We start from the raw sequence: 18,181 nt of genomic DNA, 5'->3' as shown, positions 1-18,181 counted from the left end.
ATGCAAGGTCTCGTATACGTTTGTCCGCCATCGATGATCAAGGGGGAACCGTCGCAATTACCGAGGCGAGTTAGAATCCCCGTGGTGATCGAGTGTTCGTCTGGAGGGGGGGATCTTAAGGCACAGGGGGAGATGGACGATGCGTCCTCCTAGTGTGCGAGGTGGGAGAATACCACACGAGTGATCTGCATACGAGGGTAATCCTTGGCAGAGAGACACGCCATTGCGCGGCGAATTAGACCCAGGGAAAGGCGGAAGTGACGCAGGAAGTGTTAGAGAGAGCGACACTGACACACACACACACACACACACACACACACACACACACACGTGTTGTACACACCTGGCCTTTGCCTGCCCCCAGCCCATGTAGTACAGAACATTACATCAGTCTCCCTGTCTCTCTCCCTCGGATTTGCAAGGGGGGAAAAAAAATATGTATGAAATATGACGAGTTCTTGCCACAGTGTAGCAGACTCAGCCCGCCTTGCATTAGTTATTTAGTCATGCCAGCAGGGGGCTCAAACAGTCTGGTGCATCCGGAGCCGCATACCAGGGGGGGTTGGTGGTGCTGCTGGCTGATATACCGAGCTGCGACGGGCGGGGTTACAGATGATGAGTCTTGTCATGCCGTATGGTCCCACCGTACGAAGGTGTGTGTGTCATCAAGTCCCTCCTCCGTCTGATCACCTCCCTCGGACTCCCATTGCCGGATGAACTGCTCCCGGACTGACAGATTCACCCTTGCTGGGTGGATGGATGGATGGATGGATGGGAAAGCTCTATTGGACTCTTGTGTTGCTTTGTAGAAAATGTCCTTCGGGAAGGAGGAATCATCTTTGCTCTTCGGTTCTCATGGTGTGATTACTCGTACCTTCCTCTCGCATACCTTACCAATACAAGTTGGCTTGAGTGTCGCCCATATTTTTGTTTACTTCTCGTTGTTCGTCTCTCTCGTTTTTCTGACATCACTCACTAAACCATTCTTTCCTTCCTCATTTTTTTTTATTCTCTTTACCTTCCTTTTTTTTTTTTTTCTTTGTATTTGAAGCTTAAGGCACCTTAGGTTCATGCTCATTCACTGGCCATATCACAGAACCCCTCTCTCATCACAGTGTCGTGCTGTTTGGCTGCTGAACGCCACATCTCAGGTTAGGTTAGGTTACCCTCCCCCCCCACCACTTAGGCTGTTAAGATCTGTGTCGTGTCCACGGTCATACGAATCGCCTCTTTGGAGGTCATGTCATCTCTGCTCCCTTTCTGACCTTCCGACACCACACAGCCACACTCCAGCAACACATGAGCACCTCCCCAACCCACCATCCTCATCCCACCCCAACCCAACCCAACCCAACCCCCAGCTCCCAACCCCACCCCAATCCCCAACCCCAGCCCCAACCCCCAACCCCAACCCCAACCCCAAACCCCACCCCCAGTTCGCGTATCACACGTACATGTCCCCCATTTTGCACCTCAGCCCAGTCATCCTGGGGCATTCGATGAGGTGGTGATGGTACAAGGTAGGGAGGCATTTTCCTGGTATATATATATATACTACTTCCTGAACGTATCCCGTCCATGAGTCCCCATGACCATGGGCTTACAAACTTCCCCTGATCTTGCTCTGTGGAATTGAGAACCTCCGTACCATGAGTACCTTACCATGGTTGTGTGGATTTACCTGTTCGAGGGAGAGGGGGAGGTCTGCACTCGCGGAGGCCCGCGTCTCCTGGACATTCTCCGTGTTTGTGGTAGAGAGAGAGAGAGAGAGAGAGAGAGAGAGAGAGAGAGAGAGAGAGAGAGAGAGAGAGAGAGAGAGAGAGCAAAATGAACAACTCATGCTTGAATTATTTAGCTCATTTACCTTACTTCCTTATGTCTCTCTCTCTCTCTCTCTCTCTCTCTCTCTCTCTCTCTCTCTCTCTCTCTCTCTCTCTTTCTCTTTCTCTTTCTCCGTGGCACCGCACCTCAGTAAGCTGTCAAGTGTCACTCCTTGGCCCAGGTAGCTGGCTGTCTTTTTATCTCTCTGGCTCTGCTGATCCCCCCACACGTGGGCTGCTGGCTCTCACTCCACCAACGCACCATCTCTTCGTCTCGCACCTGACCTGGACGACACCCTTGACCTCACCACGACTCGTCCTTGACGATTCTGAGTCTCCCTGCGGTGAGCGCTACGCGTTAGCTAGCCCCGCCTTTGGGCAAAGTCTCAACGTAGATTCCCTTTGGGAATGTAATTTCTCTGCGTCTGTCTTTCTCTTTTCGTATCTCTTTCTCTGTCTTTCTTCCTCTTTCTCTATGTCACTTTCTCTCTATTTCTATGTTTCCTTCCCCGTATTCTCCCCTTTCTCGTTCTTTCCCTTATTATTTCTTTCTTTCGTTGTTTTTTTATTTTTTTTTCTCTCTTCCTCCTGAGTTGGATGGTGGTGGTCCTGTCCGGGGGGGGGGGGTGGTCCAGGCTTGAGGGGGGCGGGGGCGGGGGGGGATGGTCTTGTTGGGGATGGGGGGTGGGGGTCTTAGTGTTATGGACCAGCACGTGTTCCGGACTATAGCGTCAATACCCAGCTGGTTGCCGGGCCTGCGCCAGCTGTCTCTCTCTCTCTCTCTCTCTCTCTCTCTCTCTCTCTCTCTCTCTCTCTCTCTCTCTCTCTCTCTCTCTCTCCAGCAGAGCCGGACCTGTGTGTATCACTTCGCGTCTTTAATACACCCATTACCACAGTCTCTTTGGTGTCGCGTCCTGTGCCTGTGGTCGAATGTCGACACCTACCTTCAACCCACCCCCTACCCTCACCACCTGGGAACGTCCAAAGACCCACATACCCCACCCCACCCCACCCACTTCCCCTATTATCTCCACCCCTCCTCCCCTCCCTTTGTGGCTGTCAAACCTATGGTCTACATAATGTCCTGTCCTAAGTCTGAGGGTTCGAATACCTGTAGATGCAGTAGATAGGTTCCCTGAAGGCCTCGAAGAAGGGTTATGGAACGTGAGTGTGTGTGTGTGTGTCGTGCGCTGGAACGTGAGTGTGTATGTGTGTCGTGCGCTGGAACGTGAGTGTGTAGGTGTGTCGTGCGCTGGAACGTGAGTGTGTGTGTTTGTCGTGCTCTGGAACGTGAGTGTGTATGTGTGTCGTGCGCTGGAACGTGAGTGTGTATGTGTGTCGTGCGCTGGAACGTGAGTGTGTATGTGTGTCGTGCGCTGGAACGTGAGTGTGTAGGTGTGTCGTGCGCTGGAACGTGAGTGTGTATGTGTGTCGTGCGCTGGAACGTGAGTGTGTAGGTGTGTCGTGCGCTGGAACGTGAGTGTGTATGTGTGTCGTGCGCTGGAACGTGAGTGTGTATGTGTGTCGTGCGCTGGAACGTGAGTGTGTATGTGTGTCGTGCGCTGGAACGTGAGTGTGTAGGTGTGTCGTGCGCTGGAACGTGAGTGTGTGTGTTTGTCGTGCGCTGGAACGTGAGTGTGTATGTGTGTCGTGCGCTGGAACGTGAGTGTGTATGTGTGTGTGTCGTGCGCTGGAACGTGAGTGTGTATGTGTGTCGTGCGCTGGAACGTGAGTGTGTATGTGTGTGTGTCGTGCGCTGGAACGTGAGTGTGTATGTGTGTCGTGCGCTGGAACGTGAGTGTGTGTGTGTGTCGTGAGTTATTGTTGATCGAGGGGGAACGTGCCGCACGTTAGATGGCTGTCGTGTTTACGGATTCGCCAGTGTGTCGTTATGTCGTCGACCGAAACCCCCTTCTTTTCACGCCACCGTCAGTCCTTGGTATGCAAGAGATTCTCCTCCTCCTCCTCTTCCACCTCCCCCCTCCCCCTTCCCTTCCTTTCCCCTCCCCCCCTTCCCCTCTCGTTATCCCCCTTGTTCCATCTGACTGGAAATTGCCCCTTGAGGTATTGAATATTGATCGTCGTTTCGGCACAGATGGTGGTTACCCCAGTGTGCTACTGACATCGTAGTCAGGGAGGTAGGTAGGTGGGTGGTAAGGGCTTTCGTCAGGTGGTGAGGGCCTTCGTCAGGTGGTAAGGGTCTTCGCCAGGTGGTGAGGGTTTTCGTCATGTGGTGAGGACCTTCGTCAGGTGGTGAGGACCTTCGTAAGGTGGTGAGGGCCTTCGTCAGGTGGTGAGGGCCTTCGTCAGGTGGTGAGGGTCTTCGTCAGGTGATGAGGGCTTTCGTCAGGTAGTAAGGGTCTTCGTCAGGTGGTGAGGGCCTTCGTCAGGTGGTAAGGGTCTTCGTCAGGTGGTGAGGGCCTTCGTTAGGTGGTAAGGGCCTTCGTCAGATGGTGAGGGTCGTCGTCAGGTCTGGTGAGGGCCTTCGTCAGGAATGGTACATAAGATCTCCAATAAGTGTAGTGGTATTGGAAGGAGACCTTGACCCATCTGGAACAACACCAATGACCTTGCTAAGCGCGTTCCTTAACTGCAGAGGATTCGAACCCCGGGCCTTTGTGGCTCAGTTCAGCGCCGCGCGCTCGAAGCTCAGGGGGTCGTACCGCCGTGCTCAGGAGGTCGTATACCCGTCGTGCTCAAGGGGTCGTACCCGTCATGCTCAAGGGGTCTTACCCGTCGTGCTCAAGGGGTCGTATCCGCCGTGCACAGTGTGCACGGCGGGTACCAGGGAGGAGGTTTTGAGGTAAGACGATGACAAATGAGTACAATGATTAGTGGATGTATGACCCGCGTCTCTCCACTGCAAATGTCCTCATTGTTCATTCTGGTCGCTGATGACCCGATTCTCTCTCTCTCTCTCTCTCTCTCTCTCTCTCTCTCTCTCTCTCTCTCTCTCTCTCTCTCTCTCTCTACCGTCCACCCCTTCATCGTCTTCCGTGGCTGGCTGTGTTGTCTGTTGATTGGAAGGATGTTGTAATTCGAGATTTCGGACTGTGTTAGTGAAAACAGAATCTTTGTTTACACTCAACTGTCGTGGCCGTGTGTGTGTGTGTGTGTGTGTGTATGTGGCTGTTTGTGTGTGTGTCTGTGTGTGTGTGTGTGTGTGCGTGGCTGTGTGTGTGTGTGTAGCCCACGACTGTTTTCCAAACCCTCGGATAAGTATATGTAAACATGGCCACATACCTTCAATCCACATGAGACTCGAACGGAAAGCCTCTTGTGTTGAAGGGTACTTCACTTGCCCGACGCCAGATGGCAGCTAGATACACCCCATTCTTCATATATATATATATATATATATATATATATATATATATATATATATATAATATATATATATATATATATATATATATATATATATATATATATATATATGTATATATATATATATATATATATATATATACACACACACACACACACATAAAACGTCTCACAAACACTAGACTACATTTTTTTTCATACGTTTTAATTGGATGAAGTCAGTTTTATAACCTGTTCTTGTTTCATGGTATCTCATGTTGGTGACGTATATGACCGATTTCCACGTTTTTTTTATCATCTCGTGATTCTGGTGACATGTGACGACATTTCCTCATTTTCTGTTGCCATTCGTCGGTGAGGCAGGATTCGTCCTCCCCTCACCCCCCCCCCCCCTTCCCTCCCTCATTTTATGTTCTCGTGAAATTGCGGTGAACGAGCGATTTCCCCCATTTTCATGTTCTTATGATTTGGGTAATGTAAGGTACTCCCAGTTTTGTTTTTTCCTCATAGATTGGTAACTCAGATAAATGAGCCTTATATTACTTTCCATGAATTGGTTAAGTATGGTGGACTGCCCTATGTTTACCTCGTCGTAAATGGCTCAAAAATAACGTTTTTCCACATCGTCACAGCAACGTTTTTTTTTTTCTTATACTATAAAGTTCGACTGTATCCGTTATTCGGTAAACCCAAAAGACCCATGGCTTTCAAAACCTATCCAGTACGATATCGCGTCGTCGTGTGTCTGCCAGACACACGACGACGAAATTGACCATATTCTTATTTTCTCTTGTCATGCCGTAATGCTTCCGTGTGCTACACTGGACGCAACACTGTATCTCTGGTGTTTTGTTGTGCAGGGATGTGTGTGTGTGTGTGTGTGTGTGTGTGTGTGTGTGTGTGTGTGTTGCGAGGGGTCCGAGCATCATGAAGTGTTTCCTGTTGTGTTGCGTGTGATGCGTTTGACTTGACCTTGTAAGAATGTTTAATGTGCTGCTTGCGGGAAGTTTTATATTTATGTATATATACACACGAGGCCGGATCATCTCTCTCTCTCTCTCTCTCTCTCTCTCTCTCTCTCTCTCTCTCTCTCTCTCTCTCTCTCTCTCTCTCTCTCTCTCCACCGAATATAACTCTAACCTAACTTAACCCAATCTCAGCCCAAGGCAGTCTGCCCAAACGTACCGTAACCTAACTTGACCAGAACCTATCCTCTCCTCTCCCTAAACCAGAACCTATTCCCTATATGGAATGAGGGGGATGGGGGATGGGGAGAGAAACGGGGGACCACAGTTCCGTCCAGCATGGGGTTTGACGCGAGAGGATAGGGGGGGAGGGTTTGCCTGTCTGTGCCCCACAACGTGTCGTGGAGGGTCATATGACCCTGAAAGGAGGGGTTGGGGGGAGAGTAAATTGCCTTCCACCCCCCTCCCTCCCGTTGTTGTATTCCTCCCCGTCTCACCTCCACATACGAGGCAACTTCACCGTCGACCATGTCACCTCCGCCACACAGTATTCATAATGAACGAATTTCGTGACACGGTTTTGGTGTACGGCTGCGCGGCGGGGGTGTGTGGGTGGGTGGTGGAGGTGGAAGGTTGGTGTTGTTGTCGACCAGCGCCGCCCGTGTGGACGCTTCCCGAACTAAGAGAGTAAACAAATCACTCTTGTCTTGACTACGGAATGAGGTTGGCTCTTATTCTTCTGGTGTTGGTTTGGTTTGAGAGCCTGGGTGTTAATGGTGGTGATGATGGTCGTGTTGGACTGGCTTATTTTCCCGTCGTGTTGATCCGTGTGTGTGTGTGTGGTGTGTGGTGGTGGTGGGTGGCCGACTGGTTGGTTGATCTTGTGGTATAAGACTTGGAGGGTTGTGGTAAGACAGCTTTTGATTAGACGCGTTACTTGCTTCTCGCGTTTGATGGTGGTAGACCGAGGTGTGAGTTGTTTGCGTCTCTCTCTCTCTCTCTCTCTCTCTCTCTCTCTCTCTCTCTCTCTCTCTCTCTCTCTCTCTCTCTCTCTCTCTCTCTCCGGCTCCCCCCCCCCCAGGTGTAAGTGATGATCCAGTAAACTGTTGCGGTCGGGCAGGTCGCTGGAAGCCCCCCCTTCCCCCCCCCCCCCCCCCCCGCTATCTCTAGGCTTCTGTCACCTTTCTCACCAGCCACACAAGATCCAGCCGGGCTTATCTCCCTCCCTCCTGCTCCATTGCCCTCCGCTGATGGGGCGGTGGTGATGGTGATGGGTGGCAGTGAGGGGTGTTAAGGGGGGATGGGGTGGTGGGGAAGGAGGAGGATGATGGGTTGTTTGTGGGCGGCCCAGGATGACCAGATCTGTGTTGTTGATGTCTTGGTGAACTCGTTGTGGGGAGGTATTAAACCTATCTCTCTCTCTCTCTCTCTCTCTCTCTCTCTCTCTCTCTCTCTCTCTCTCTCTCTCTCTCTCTCTCTCTCATTCTCTCTCTCTCTATCTATCCATCTCTTTCTCTATCTTCTTAATGAAAAATGGGCACGACCCGCACTGCAGACTCCAGTCCAGCGCGGTAGCCACCTCCCACTCCCCCGCCACACACACACACCTCCACCACGCCAGGCACTGCCGGTACCCGAGTGCGACACAGTTCCAGCACCCGCTTACGGTACAGCACGCGTGCGCACCGGGACGGTACCGTCCTTGTAAGCACGACGGTACACGACGGAGGGACACGCGACCTTTGAAGTGCGATGGTTCGACTCCCGGGTCTTCCAAGGCCAGCCCTTGTTAACTGGTACCCTCAAGGGTGGTCAAGGAGGAGCGTTAGTGGTGGGTGGGTTGGTGGTGGTGGTGATGGGTGGGTGGCGGTGGTAGTTGTGGTGGTGGTGGTGGGTGGGTGGTTGGGTGGCATGGGAGGTGGTGGGTGGCGGTGGGGGCGGGGTACAAGGAAGGAGGCGGCAGCAGGCAGCACAGCCCGGGCGGCTGTCGTCAGTGTGGTGCTAGACACCACAGAGAGAGGACGTGTAGGGCCCGCGCACGCATCCCCGGGGCAGCAGCCGCCACCACCACCGCCGCTCCTGCTGCCGGCCCTGCCACACAACACACACACCCCCCACACCTCACTTCCCCACCCTCCTCCTCCTCCCTCACTGGAACTAACTCACCTCCGTGTGCAGACTGGACTCCTGCTGTGGTGCACCTACGTAGTGTGGTGTGGTGTAGCTAGCTCATGTGTACGGGGCAAAAAAACTCGCTACAGTGTGTGTGCATGAGTGTGTGTTTTCCCACCTGGTTGGTCGTGTGTTCAGGTGTAGCGAGGGGGTCGTCCTCAGGTCGAAACCCGGCGTTTTGAGGACCCCTAGCCTGTCATCCACACTGCAGGTACGTCCCTCGTCACCTTATATATATATATATATATATATATATATATATATATATATATATATATATATATATATATATACTCCTTTAAGATTGATATACATTGGAGTGGATCATTATGTACTTTCATTTTGTCAGTCATGATTTTGGTGGCAATAGATTCTTGGGTAGGAATTAACTCCCGTATGTCCAGTTCCTGTTGCCCAGGTCCTGTTGCCCACGTCCTGTTGTCAAGTTTCCTTTTCCCCGGGTCCTGTTTCTCTGAGCCTGCTGTGTACCTCCTGTTGTTACCCAGTTCTTGTTGCTCAGTTCCTGTTGTATTGGCTCTGTTACCCAGATCCTGTTGTGGTTGACTGTTGATAGGATGTTGGGGGTACGCCTCTCTCTCTCTCTCTCTCTCTCTCTCTCTCTCTCTCTCTCTCTCTCTCTCTCTCTCTCTCTCTCTCTCTCTCTCCTACCCATTTGCCCAATGGCTTACCTGTCCACCCACCATTGACGGACCCATCTACCCACTTACAAATCCATGTGCCAATTGATAGATCCGTCTACTCACTGGCGCACCCATCTACCCAGTGACAAACCCACTTACACACTGACACACCCATCTACCCGCTGACATATCATCTCTGCCCATTGACATATCCATCTACCCGCTGCCAAAACCATATGCCAACTCACCGACCCTTCTACCCACTGACGGACTCATCAACCTATACACACACCCATCTACCCACTTGCCTCCTCTCATTTAGCCACCCACCCACCCACGTACCCACCTGCCCGCATGTATTGCCCACCTCGCCGTCCGGAAGTGGGCCAACGGCTCCACCTGCTCATTTGGCAGAGCGCGGGGCCAACTCCTGCCTGCGCTACTTGCCTGGAAGGTTAATGTCTGGGGCCATGGCTTGGCCATGTGGTGGAGGGGCTGGAGTTGGCCATGTGGTGGAGGGGCTGGAGTTGGCCATGTGGTGGAAGGGCTGGAGTTGGCCATGTGGTGGAGGGGCTGGTGTTGGCCATGTGGTGGAGGGGCTGGTGTTGGCCATGTGTTGGAGGGGCTGGTGTTGGCCATGTCTTGGAGGGCCTTGAGTTGGCCATGTGGTGGAGGGGCTGGTGTTGGCCATGTCTTGGAGGGGCTGGAGTTGGCCATATCGTGGAGGGGCTGGTGTTGGCTATGTGGTGGAGGGGCTGGAGTTGGCCATGTGGTGGAGAGGCTGGAGTTGGCCATGTGGTGGAGGGGCTGGTGTTGGTCATGTGTCGGAGGGGCTGGAGTTGGCCATGTCGTGGAGGGGCTGGAGTTGGCCATGTCGTGGAGGGGCTGGAGTTGGCCACAAGGTCGGGTTGGGCCTGGCCAAGCGGGGATGGGTCTGAGCTTGGGACATGTGGTGGGGTCGATCAGCATGGCCATGTTGATGGGTCGGGGCTCGGCCATGTTGTAGGTATGGGTATATGGCCGAGTGTTGGGGCCGTGTGGGCTGGGCTGGCGTGAGCGTGGGGACTGATCCTGTGTTTGGGACTGGTTCTGGCCTGGCCAGGTGGAGTAGGGGGGGTTGGGGACGGGGCTGTGATACCTGCCCCTTTAAGGCACACACAGGAATGGCCTGGTGGCCCCGATGCAGGTGGCTGGGAGGCCTGACGATCCCCCTTCACAAACCACTGGACAACCACTCCACAAACCACTTGATAACCACTCCACAAACCACTTGATAACCACTCCACAAACCACTTGATAACCTCTCCACAAACCACTTGGTAACCACTCCACAACCACTTGATAACCACTCCACAACCACTTGATATCCACTCCTTAACCACTTGATATCCACTCCACAACCACTTGCTAACCACCATAACCACTTGATAACCACTCCACATCCACTTGATATCTACTCCATAACCACTTGATAACCAATCCACAACCACTTGATATCCACTCCACAACCACTTGATAACCACTCCACAAACCACTTGGTATCCACTCCATAACCACTTGATAACCATCCACAACCACTTGATATCCACTCCACAAACCACTTGATATCCACTCCATAACCACTTGATAACCACTCCACAACCACTTGATAACCACTCCACAACCACTTGATAACCACTCCACAACCACTTGATATCCACTCCATGACCTCTTGACAGCCCGTCCACAACCACCTGACAACCACTCCCACAAACCACCGGACGACCACTTCACAGCCACCTGATATTCTCCTCCCCACAACCACTTGACAACCACTCCCACAAACAACGACGTCCCTGTCACAACCACCTGACGTCTGTCTCATCACCACTTCACAACCACTTCAGTTTGTAGCTACTGTACCACCACTCCACAACCACCTCGCAATTCATCCACAACTACCACACGGCCCCGTTCCCCTACCACTCCACATACACCTCACAACCAGTCCACACATGCCAGACAATCACTCCTTAAGTACCTCACAACCACTCCACACCCCTCCTGCACCTTCCCCTCCACAGTCTGTCCCAAGATCACTTGATAATGACAATCCCCTCCACAACCACCCAACAGATGCACCGCGGTCGTCTCACTACAACCCCATAATTGCAACAACAGTACAGATGTGTGACTCGTAGGCTAAGTATATCGGGTCTTTTGTAACCTACAAACAACAATAATAACTAACAAATAACAACAATAATAATAATATAATAATAATAATGATAATAATAGTAATGATAATGATGATAGCAATAATGATAAGATTATTATTATTATTATTATTATTATTATTATTATTATTATTATTATTATTATTATTATCCTTCATCTGTATTACGATTTGAAGGTTGAAATATCGAAGTTTTCTTAATTGCCCAATTGTACTCACGAGGAGTTAGCCAGTCTTGGCCACATCCCCAATTTAGAACCAATTCCCACATAAGATGGAAGGGGCCACGACAGGAGAGGCGGGCTGGTGTGGCTGTAATGGGACGTAATAGGAGGTGTAATGGTGTGTTAATAGGACTGGATGATGAATGAGAACGTAAATAGGTGTGGGTGATTTCAGGGAGGGTAGTTTGTTTAGATTAGAGTGTGTGTGTGTGTGAGAGAGAGAGAGAGAGAGAGAGAGAGAGAGAGAGAGACTTCTTTGACGGGAAATAGGGTGACGCCAGAGTAGATACGTGATAGATAGGGCTTGTTAAAAAGGGGGGTAGATATAAGATTACACAGTCAGTCGGGTTAGTAGATGATAGATAGATAGATAGATAGATAGATAGAAGGTTGACTGCAAATATAGAAGTTATAGATTTACTAGTTATAGATAGGTGAAAATATGGCTGGTTCTTAGAGTGGATGTGAAGGTTGCTTATGTGAGAAGAGTGGATAGGATAGATTGCAGTGTGTGTCTGTGGATAGCTCAGGGATAGGGATATTTGACGGAGTGAATAGACGCAAGTGTGTATGGGGGTAGACTGGAGATAGACATACCTTGGGGATGGATAAGAGAACAGTGTGTGGATAGATTAGGGATAGATATACGCCAGTAGGCATGGATAGATGCAGACTATGGATAGGATAGGGAAGAGCTCTATCTAAATTTTGATATAGCTAACTGTGCAGGGTGTTTACAGATGCGAGGTGTGTGATAACCTGATATCTCGCTTATCTCTGAATTGGCTCAGTGGGATGACAGGTGAACTGATCCTTATCTCTTAGGAGGGCATGGAAAGATAATGTTGTGAGAGTCATTATGAGTAATAATGATAATAATGATACTACTACTACTACTACTACTACTGATAATACTATTACTACTACTATTACTACTTCCATTACTAATACTACTACTATTATTACTACTTCTACTATTACTACTACTACTACTATTACAACTACTGTTACTACTACTATTACTACTACTATTACTACTACTATTATTATTATTACTACTACTACTACTACTACTACTACTACTACTACTACTACTACTACTATTACTACTACTATTATTACTACTATTACTATTACTACTACTATTATTACTACTAATACTAATACTATTATTCCTACTATTACTACTACTATTATTACTACTATTACTATTACTACTACTATTATTACTACTACTACTATTACTACTACTTCTATTACAACTACTATTACTACTACTATTACTACTACTATTATTACTTCTATTACTATTACTACTTCTACTATTACTACTACTACTATTACTACTACTATTACTACTACTACTACTACTACTACTACTACTACTACTACTACTACTACTACTACTACTACTACTACTACTACTACTTACTACTACTACTATTACTACTACTACTATTACTACTATCACTACTACTACTATTACTACTACTATTACTATTACTACTACTACTACTGCTATTACTACTACTACTACTAATGTTACTACTACTACTACTACTACTACTAATAATAATAATAATAATAATAATAATGATAATACTAATACTGGGTTGATATTATTTCCAATAAGAATACAAGAGTAGGACTGTTACTACGCAAAATATTGTACTTTGTATTTTCGTTTGTCCATCCTTTTGATTGCTGTATTTGTACTTTGCGTATCACAGCTCGCTCACAGTCCTTGACACGGTCGGCTCTGGAGAAGACGATTCTCCTAGGTCACTGAGAATAAAGGTCACTGAGTGTAAGTGATTGATTGCAGAGGTCACTGGCATGGGTCATGAAGGTCACCGAGTATGATTGTACGGGGTATACTACGTGTGGTCATACTAGGTCACTGGGGTGTTCTAGTTATCTAAGGGGCTGTGTGTATATAAAGTACAGAGGTCACTGAGTATGATTGTAAAGGTCATCGGGTGTCATTGGAAAGGTCACTGGGTATGGTTTTAAAGGTGGCTTCTCGAGAACGATTATATATAGAGAGATTTTTTTCATCATCCGATCGTAAAGATCGCTTAGTATAATGCTTAAAGGTCAGTGGGATATGATTACAAGGATGGTCGAGTGTAATCGTAAAGGTCACCTGGTATAATACTAGTTCATCTCTTGATAGATATGTTTAATGTCCTGAAAAGTTAAAAAGATTAATATTTGTTTTTTTTCTTTTTTTTTTAAGATTTCTCAACCCTTTCTTCATCCCCCCCCCCCCCTTTATTTTTCCTCTTTCCCATCCTGATATAATTCCTGTTCAATGGCTGATTATAATGATCTCTGTATATAATTCCTGTTCAATGGCTGATTATAATGATCTCTTTATATAATTTACTGTTCAATGGCTGATTATAATGATCTCTGTATATAATTCCTGTTCAATGGCTGATTATAATGATCTCTTTATATAATTCCTGTTCAATGGCTGATTATAATGATCTCTGTATATAATTCCTGTTCAATGGCTGATTATCATGATCTCTGTATATCATTCCTGTTCAATGGCTGATTATAATGATCTCTGTATATAATTCCTGTTCAATGGCTGATTATCATGATCTCCTTCATCCATCAGTTTTCCTCATGTTTTTGATTCCTCAGTTATTGTGGCTCATCGTAACTTCCATCTTCTGTTTATCATTTCATTTTACGTGTTCGCCATTCCGCCCCTCACAGTGTAACATTATATTGATACAGATTCATCGTTCGTATGTCAGCAGGCTTTAAGGTTGATGATATTATCGCTCGGTCTCTCTGCTTTCATCCTTGCTGACTTAGTATTTCCCAGTCCTCCCTCCTCCTCCCCTTACCTCTCCCCCCTGGACCATCGGAAGATAATGCTATCCCACATATTACTGTCGTGTGATTATTGCTATTATTATTGTTATCATTATTGGAATTGTTATTATTATTATTATTATTATTATTATTATTATTATTATTATTATTATTATTATTATTGATATTACTGCTGCTACTACTACGACTACTACTACTATTATTATTATTATTATTATTATTATTATTATTGCGCTACCTCGCAAGCGCGGGAGACAGCGACAAAGCAAAAAAAAAATTATTATTATTATTATTATTATTATTATTATTATTATTATTATTACTTGGTCTTGTCGTAGTAGTAGTAACAGTTGTTTACGTAGCAGTAGTGGTAGTAGTTGTTGTTGTTTACGTAGCAGTAGTGGTGGTGATGGTAGTGGTATACTCAGTGCCCTCGGCTTGGACAACAGTGTCCCCTGTTCTGTTTTGGCATCTTATCTCTTATCTCATTCTGTGACGCAGTCCTCTCTCTCTCTCTCTCTCTCTCTCTCTCTCTCTCTCTCTCTCTCTCTCTCTCTCTCTCTCTCTCTCTCTCTCCGGCCTTACCGCCTTGCCTCTACCCACCTACTGTACGTATATACCTTACCCCTCGCCGGCTAGAACAGTAAAGTGGATCAGTCATGTGGCCCACTCCAGTGGCATCTGACACACACACACACACACACACACACACACACACACACATACTTAATCGCCGTCTCCCGCGTTAGCGAGGTAGCGCAAGGAAACAGACGAAAAAAAATGGCCCAACCCACCCACATACACATGTATATACATAAACGCCCACACACGCACATGTACATAGCTATACATTTCAACGTATACATGCATATACATACACAGACATATACATTTGTACGTGTGTATGGGAATACTTTTTCCCCGTGTTCGTGAACTTTAATAAAGTCCGTTCGTATGTGCGAACGTAATCCCCGTTTTCTGTTGTGTCCTATTTTCTACAGAACCATTTCTCGGTTTTTTTTTTGTTTCTTTTTCTATTGAGTCGTATACAGACCCGCTCCTCGTTTTTCGTTGCTCACTTTTCCAGTAGGAGCTATTCTCGTTTTCTGTTGCATTTACTTTTTCTTATGTCGGTCCAATTTTTTGTTTTTGTTTCCTTTTTCATCGACCTATTCCTTTTTTCTTGTTGCACTCACTCTTTCTGCAAACCCATGCTTCGTTTTTTATTGCATATGACTTTTCTAAAAACTTATTCTCGTTTTCTATAGCGTAAACTTTTCCCTTAAAACTTCCATTTTCCGTTGCGTTTACTGTTTCTCTAAACGTATTTTCATTTTCTGTTGGACTTACCGTTTCTGTAAACACAGCCCCCCCGTTTTCTAATACGTTAAGTGTTGTCTGTAAATCCACTCCTGGTTTTCTGTAGGCCCAGCAACACTGCAGACGCTGTAAAAAAATGTAAATTGTCCAGATCTGCTGCTGTTGTGTTTGGATCATTTGTAAATGGTTTACAGTAATGGGTAATGGGGGTTAGGTCAATAGTTATGGGTTGTGCTGACTGGACGGGGTTGTGAGTGGATTAATGGGTTGGATTAATATACCATGGGTGGATTAAAGAGTTAGATTAATTTTTAATGGGTTAGGTTTATGTGTCGTGGTAATTGAGTGTATTAATGAACAGTGTGAGCTAGGTTGGTGGGTTAATGGATTGGGTTAATGGGTAGTGGGTTTGATTGATATGCAGTTGGTATGGCTAATTTGTAATTGCCTAGGATGATTGGTAATGGAGCTGGATTAATAGGTAATTGGCTGGAGGTGCGGTCATGTGATTAATTCGCTGGGGATAATGGGATTAGGTTCACGTTAATTGATAATTGGCTGGGGGTAGTTGATGGTAAATTGAGATCATGTATAAATTGGTTTGGTTAAATTGGTATTGCCTGGGCTGTACGGGAAAGGATCTGGTTCCCGTATACTTGGTATACGTAAATTGGTAACCGGCCGGTTAGATAATGGGGGTCTGGTTCCCGTATACTTGGTATACGTAAATTGGTAACCGGCTGGTTTGATAATGGGGGTCTGGTCCCCGTATACTTGGTATATGTAAATTGGTAACCGGCCGGTTTGATAATGGGGGTCTGGTTCATTTTTAATTGGCTAGGGGTAATTGGTAAGTGGTTGAGGTTAATGTGTAATGGGTTAGGGTTAATGCGTGAGCTGTGGGGCGCCATCACATCCCGGCCAACTGGGACAGGGCACCATTGTATTACATTATCTCTCAATGATTATATCTTTCCTCGAGTGTGTGTGTGTGTGTGTGTGTGTCTCCACTGTGCTCCCCTTCTTGTATGTATATGTATTCGTTAAGACGAGTGTGTGTGTGTGTATATATACATATGTATACATGATGTATAAGGTTTTAGGTGTGTGTGTGTGTGTACGTGTGTTTTTTCCCCTACGCTTGGGTAAGTTTATTTGTCGAAGATTAGATTTGCTTGTTTGTTTATGGTGTGGGGTTCGTGTTGTTTGTCTAATTATGATAGAGGTGGCTCAGTTACTGGCCTGGCCTGGTTGTCAGTACGTGTTCTTCACTCTGTTGACCCCTTGTGCGCGACGGTGCGATCCTTGTGCACGACGGTGCGACCCTTGTGTACGACGGTGCGACCCTTGTGCACGACGGTGCGATCCTTGTGCACGACGGTGCGACCCTTGAGACGGTGCGATCCTTGAGCATGACGGTACGATCCTTGTGCACGACGGTGCGATCCGTGTGTACGACGGAGCGACCCTTGAGAGGGTGCGATCCTTGTGTACGACGGTACGACCCTTGTGCACGACGGTGCGATCCTTGTGCACGACGTCACGACCCCCAGGACACGACAGCACGACCCTTGGGTATGATGGCCTGGGATCTTAACACGAGCTTTATGCGTTGTCAAAACGCCACGTTATCATAACCAAAAGTCGCACCGTCGTGCGCATGGGTCGCACGTCGTGTTCAAGGGTCGTACCGCCGTGCACAAGGGTCGTACCCTCGTGCACAAGGGTCGTACCGTCGTGCACAAGGGTCGCACCGTCGTGCACAAGCGTCGTACCTTCGTGCACAAGGGTCGCACCGTCGTATTCAAGGGTCGCACCGTCGTATTCAAGGGTCGTACCGTCGTATTGAAGGGTCGCACCGTCGTGAACAAGCGTCGTACCATCGCGTTCAAGGGTCGTACCCTCGTGCTCAAAGGTCGTACCATCGCGATCAAGGGTGGGTTTGGTATAACAAAACTACATCCTGGCACATTGATGATCGAGATTACCTTATAATCACTCTTATTCCCTTTGACGACATGGCTACGAGGCTAGTACGCTTGTTAGACAGATATATCCAGGTTGTTAAGAGGCGTCTGTCCCCTTACCATCGTTGATCTTAAAACTGTTAAGATTGAATATAACAGTGAATATTCACCAGCATATTATTCATTAAATATTCACCAACATATTGTCCATTGAATATTCACTAACATATTATCCATTGATTATTCACTAACATGATATCCATTGACTATTCACCAACATATTCAATAAATATTCACCAACATATCATTCATTAAATATTCACCAACATATTATCCATTGAATATTCACCAACATATCTATTGAATATTCACCAACATATTATCCATTGAATATTCACCAACATATTATTCATTAAATATTCACCAACATATTATTCATAAAATATTCACCATATTATTCATTAAATATTCACCAACATATTATTCATTAAATATTCACCAACATATTATTCATTAGGTATTCACCAACATATTTAAATACCCTGGAGATATGAAGTTAGTGTCGAACATATACCAAAGGTGTGGAATTCATTTGATCGACTTGCTAATGTTAGTTTCATAGATATTAAATTTTTTGTTCCCTCTCCTTTTAAAGGTCAAAGACTCTATTAATGCAG

The 18,181-nt window shown here is 47.0% G+C and overlaps 1 protein-coding gene across 3 annotated transcripts in view; it reads left to right on the top strand.

The window, feature by feature from the left end:
- The window catches only part of Hsepi (D-glucuronyl C5-epimerase), a 386,331-nt gene that overhangs the window by 115,430 nt on the left and 252,720 nt on the right, over positions 1 to 18,181 (top strand). The window contains exon 1 of one of the 3 annotated variants that reach the window (XM_071671695.1): positions 8,101 to 8,495. The exons of the other annotated variants lie outside the window; for them this stretch is intronic. The gene's annotated coding sequence lies outside the window, so the exon portion shown is untranslated. Of the gene's footprint in view, positions 1 to 8,100; positions 8,496 to 18,181 lie in introns of those variants that run through there. 3 annotated transcript variants of the gene reach the window in all.

The sequence above is a fragment of the Panulirus ornatus genome, chromosome 2, assembly GCF_036320965.1.
Source record: "Panulirus ornatus isolate Po-2019 chromosome 2, ASM3632096v1, whole genome shotgun sequence".
In the NCBI taxonomy this organism is placed as follows: Eukaryota; Metazoa; Arthropoda; class Malacostraca; order Decapoda; family Palinuridae; genus Panulirus; species Panulirus ornatus.
Note: the sequence above shows the minus strand (reverse complement) of the source record. Positions and strands in the feature narration are given on the sequence as shown.